This window comes from Carassius auratus, chromosome 1 (assembly GCF_003368295.1).
Source record: "Carassius auratus strain Wakin chromosome 1, ASM336829v1, whole genome shotgun sequence".
NCBI lineage: Eukaryota > Metazoa > Chordata > Actinopteri > Cypriniformes > Cyprinidae > Carassius > Carassius auratus.
This window is the reverse complement of record NC_039243.1, coordinates 16,112,848-16,118,477: the sequence shown is the minus strand read 5'-3', so window position 1 is coordinate 16,118,477 and position 5,630 is coordinate 16,112,848.

Genomic DNA, 5,630 nt, shown 5'->3' with positions numbered 1-5,630 from the left:
TGTGTTTTGTGTTGATTTGCATTTGTTTCTGCATAGACCTGCGTTTGCTTCCAGTTATTTACACTACATGCGCTAATTGGTGGGTGAGTCTAAGCAGGCAGTGATGTAGAAGCAGTCGTTGATCTTCTGCGGTGTTTAGCCACACTATTACGTCAAAGTGGCACATTTCACAATGTTGTTTTGGCAGATTGACTTCAATATAAGCTGTTTTTAGACTGAGTTTTTGAGTTCTGAATCTTACATGATGTTTTTATAGTATAAATGAACTCTTATGTCAAAAGATCAAAGGAATTTTGATTTCTCAGTTAATGACCCTTTTAATATGGGTCTATTCTTGTTCATCTTCATTTAATACTCAGGATTTAGATTTTTAGGGCTATTTTTTTGATATTCCTGAATTAAATGTGAAAGGCTTGTTTTCTCTCTGATCAAAAGCTAACTGGTCATCAGAGCAATGGTTTATCGGGGGAAGTTAGTACTTTTCTGCTTGATTAAAATCTACTACTGTGGTTCTTCTAATAGTGTTCTAGTTTAATCAAATATTTCTTTCCTTCATATATATATATATATATATATATATATATATATATATATGTGTGTATGTGTCCTTCTAAAAAAATTAGCATATTGTGATAAGTTCATTATTTTCCATACTGTAATGATAAAAATTTAACTTTCATATATTTTAGATTCATTGAACACCAACTGAAATATTTCAGGTCTTTTATTGTTTTAATACTGATGATTTTGACATACAGCTCATGAAAACCCCAAATCTAAAAAAATTAGCATATTTCATCGACCAATAAAAGAAAAGTGTTTTTAATACAAAAAAAGTAAACCTTCAAATAATTATGTTCAGTTATGCACTCAATACTTGGTCGGGAATCATTTTGCAGAAATGACTGCTTCAATGCAGCGTGGCATGGAGGCAATCAGCCTGTGGCACTGCTGAGGTGTTATGGAGGCCCAGGATGCTTCGATAGCAGCCTTAAGCTCATCCAGAGTGTTGGGTCATGCGTCTTTCAACTTTCTCTTCACAATATCCCACAGATTCTCTATGGGGTTCAGGTCAGGAGAGTTGGCAGGCCAATTGAGCAAAGTAATACCATTGTCCGTAAACCATTTACCAGTGGTTTTGGCACTGTGAGCAGGTGCCAGGTCGTGCTGAAAAATGAAATCTTCATAAAGCTTTTCAGCAGATGGAAGCATGAAGTGCTCCAAAATCTCCTGATAGCTAGCTGCATTGACCCTGCCCTTGATAAAACACAGTGGACCAACACCAACAGCTGACATGGCACCCCAGACCATCACTGACTGTGGGTACTTGACACTGGACTTCAGGCATTTTTGGCATTTCCTTCTCCCCAGTCTTCCTCCAGACTCTGGCACCTTGATTTCCGAATGACATGCCAAATTTGCTTTCATCCGAAAAAAGTACTTTGGACCACTGAGCAACAGTCCAGTGCTGCTTTTCTGTAGCCCATTTCCTGCACACGCCTGTGCACGGTGGCTCTGGATGTTACTACTCCAGACTCAGTCCACTGCTTCCGAAGGTCCCCCAAGGTCTGGAATCGGTCCTTTTCCACAATCTTCCTCAGGGTCCGGTCACCTCTTCTCATTGTGCAGTGTTTTTTGCAACACTTTTTCCTTCCCACAGACTTCCCACTGAGGTGCCTTGATACAGCACTCTGGGAACAGCCTATTCGTTCATAAATTTCTTTCTGTGTCTTACCCTCTCGCTTGAGGGTATCAATGATGACCTTCTGGACTGCAGTCAGGTCGGCAGTCTTGCGGTTTTGAATAATGAACCAGGCTGGGAGTTTTTAAAAGCCTCAGGAATCTTTTGCAGGTGTTTAGAGTTAATTAGTTGATTCAGATGATTAGGTTAATAGCTTGTTTAGAGAACCTTTTCATGATATGCTAATTTTTTTTAGATAGGAATTTTGGGTTTTCCTGAGCTGTATGCCAAAATCATCAGTATTAAAACAATAAAAGACCTGAAATATTTCTGTTGGTGTGCAATGAATCTAAAATATATGAAAGTAAAATTTTTATCATTACATAATGGAAAATAATGAACTTTTATCACAATATGCTATTTTTTTTTTTTTAGAAGGACCTGTGTATATATAGTATTGTTTTATTATTAACCATAACTTGGACGTCACGCAAGTTTATTTTTCAAATGTATCTTCCTTTTTCCTTTTCTTTTAAGACAAGAGGAAAAAAGAAAAGAAAAAACGATTAAGCATCCACCCTAGATAACGCATCTGCAATAATATTGTCTATTTCCCGGACATGCACAATTTGGAGGTTAAATGGTTGAAGCAGGAGACTCCAGCGCATTAACCTTCGGTTCGAGTTGTACATGCGAATGAGGAATTTGAGTGGATCATGGTCAGTATAGACCTTAATTGGATGTACCGTAGAACGTAAATACACTTCAAAGTGTTGAAAGGCTAGAACTAAAGCCAATGTCTCTTGCTCATTAGTGGAGTACTTTCGCTGGGCAGAATTACATTTCTTAGAAAAGAAACTCACAGGATGGCTTACATCGTCTACCACTGACTGTAAAAGTATGGCACCGGCACCTATGTTGCTGGCGTCCACAGCAAGCTGAAACGGTCTGTTAAAGTCTGGCGCAGCCAGCATGGGAGTAGTCAGAAAGAGAGCTTCGACGTTTTCAAAGGCTTTGTTACAGGACTCAGTCCACTCAAATTTAGTCTTGGGGCTCAATAAGTTAGTGAGGGGACAAACCACAGTTGAAAAGTTCTTGCAAAAACTGCGATAGTAGCCTACCATTCCTAATAATCGGCGTAGCGCACGCCAATCACAGGGCACAACTATCCTCCCCAAGTAAGTGACAGTGGCTTTTCCGAACTCACATTTTGCAAGATTAATTGTGAGCTTTGCATTGGAAAGCCTACGGAAAAGCTCTCAAAGTTGTGTTATGTGCTCAGACCAGTGTGTACTATAAAGGACTATATCGTCCAAATACGCCTCACAGATTTCCATCCCAGCTAAAACAAGATTTACTAAATCGCTGGAATGTGGCGGGCGCATTACGTATTCCGAAGGCCATAACTTTATAATGCATAAATGCATCTGGGGTCACGAAAGCTGATATTTGTTTTGCTCTTGGTGTAAGGGGCACTTGCCAGTAACCTTTTAGGAAGTCGATTTTAGTGACAAAGGTGGCCGAGGCAACACGGTCCACACAGTCATCCATCCGCGGTAATGGATAGCAGTCTGGTAGAGTGATGGCATTAACATGTCTGTAGTCGGTACAAAACCTGTAAGTGCCATCAGGTTTTCCAACTAAAAGGCATGGGGAGCTCCAAGGGCTAGAGCTAGGTTCAGCAATATTATTCCTTATCTTATACTCAACCTCTCATTGCAGAATGGTTCGCTTTTCTGGATTTACCATATATTGGTGTTGTTTAATCTGGCCTTTATCAACCTCATCTATGGCATGTTCCAGAACTGCTGTCACAGTCGGAACATCTCCGAATAAATCAGGAAAATCATCCATCACAGATAATATTTCAGCGATTTGAGAGGGAGTTAAATGTTGTAATCGATTTGCAATGACCGACAGCATAGCAGAGTTTTTAAGTCGATATTCAATCTCACATCTGGATGGAGGGGTCTCCACATCATCATCATCTACGAGTGAAGAAGGCAACACAGAGGACTTAAGACCGTGTACGATAAGGTTACACAAGTCAGTCTTAACATCTTTGTGCGTATAGTATGGTTTAAGCATATTTACATGACAGATGCGAGAACGTCTGTGCTTTTGCAACGGTATATGGTCCACTGAATTGTGCCTGGAATACAGAACCAGACACGGGTAAGAGAACCAACACTTGGTCTCCAGGTTTAAATGAACGGCTCTTGCCTTTCGATCATACCAAGTTTTCATGCCAGTTTGGGTCTTTTCGAAGTTCTCTCTAGCTAGTTCACGAGCTCTGTGCAGGCGGGTGTGAACGTCACTTATAAACTGTAATGTGCTACGAGAAGTAGGCTTGCTCATCCACTGATCTTTAAGGATGCTCAAAGGTGTGCGAATGTCGTGAGCAAACACTAGCTCCGCAGTGCTGAAACCAATTGACTCTTGTACTACTTCTCTAGAGGCCATCAGCATCCAAGGAATCGCATCCTCCCAGTTTGTACCCATTTCCAAGCAATATGCATGCAGCATCGATTTTAGTGTCTGATGGTAATGCTTGAGAGTGCCTTGACTCTCCAGATGGTACGCGCTAGAAATGCAGTGCTTAATCTGGAGCGACTTCATGACCAGGGAGAAGACATGCAAAGTAAAATTTGTTCCTTGGTCAGTTTGAATGACTTTCGGTAGTCCCACAGAAGCAAAGAACTTTAATAGACCCCTGGTTACGATTTAAGCAGTGATTTTTCTCAGAGGCACCACCTCCGGGAAATGAGTAGCAGTACACATAATTGTTAATAGATACTGATATCCACTTTTCGACCGTGGAAGAGGACTGACACAGTCAATGATTACCCTCTCAAAAGGCTCACTCAAGGCAGGTATGGGGTACAAAGGTGCAGGTGGAATTATCTGGTTTGGTTTACCGCTAACCTGGCAGACATGGCACGTTTTACAATACCGCCGCACATCACGCTTCAGCCCAGGCCAAAAAAAAAATGGCGAAGAATGCGGTTGAATGTTTTAGTCACACCTAAATGACCAGAAACACAATCATGTGTGACACTCAGAATAGCACATCTATTTTCAGCCGACATAACGATTTGCTCAATGTCATTCCACTCATTACTTTTCTGAGGTCTCCACGTCCGCATAAGCAAACCGTCTCTGATGAAATAGGCGGGGCTCTCACTGGCATGGTCTGAAACAGATTGAACTGCATTCAAACATGAAACAAGAGAAGGGTCTTTTTGTTGAGCATTAATAAGTTTCTCTAAGGACAACAAAACATCTGGCTCTTTTTTATTTATTTTTTTTTCCTTTCTCACCGTTCACCACAGGACTACCGCGGCATGGAGTGGAAGGGGGTTTCGAATAGCCTCTCACACTCTGTGGGGTGAGCAACAAAACTGTCACTTAGGTCTACATCCTTAGGAGGTACTGAATCCCTCAACCTTCGAGTCTGCGACCTAGTGATGACACTAGTGGGGAAAACGTCAGGGAATTTTAGTGAGCACTCATCAGGACACCCTTGACTGAGCGGCACTGACACAACCTCTGGTGGGACATCACCCCGACTCCACATGTTCCCACCGGCTAGGTCATTGCCAAGGAGGAACGTGACACCGGGGATTGGCAAAAAGTCTTGCACACCAACAACCACATCACCACACACCAAATCTGACTCGAGGTGCACGTTATGTAAGGGAACATCAAGAAAACTCATCTCGATTCCTCGAACAAGAACACTACTACCAGTTGCAGTCTTTTCGGACAATGGCAACAAACCGCGAAGGAGGAAGGACTGCGCAGGACCCATAGCAATTGCTTCCTCACCCGGCACAGATACTGTCCCATTCGTCAGGAAGGGATCATACATGGACTGGGCTTTCTCAGATTTTAACCCTGTATGAAGGATAGGTGATACTTTCCTCACAGGACTAACGAGACCCATTGG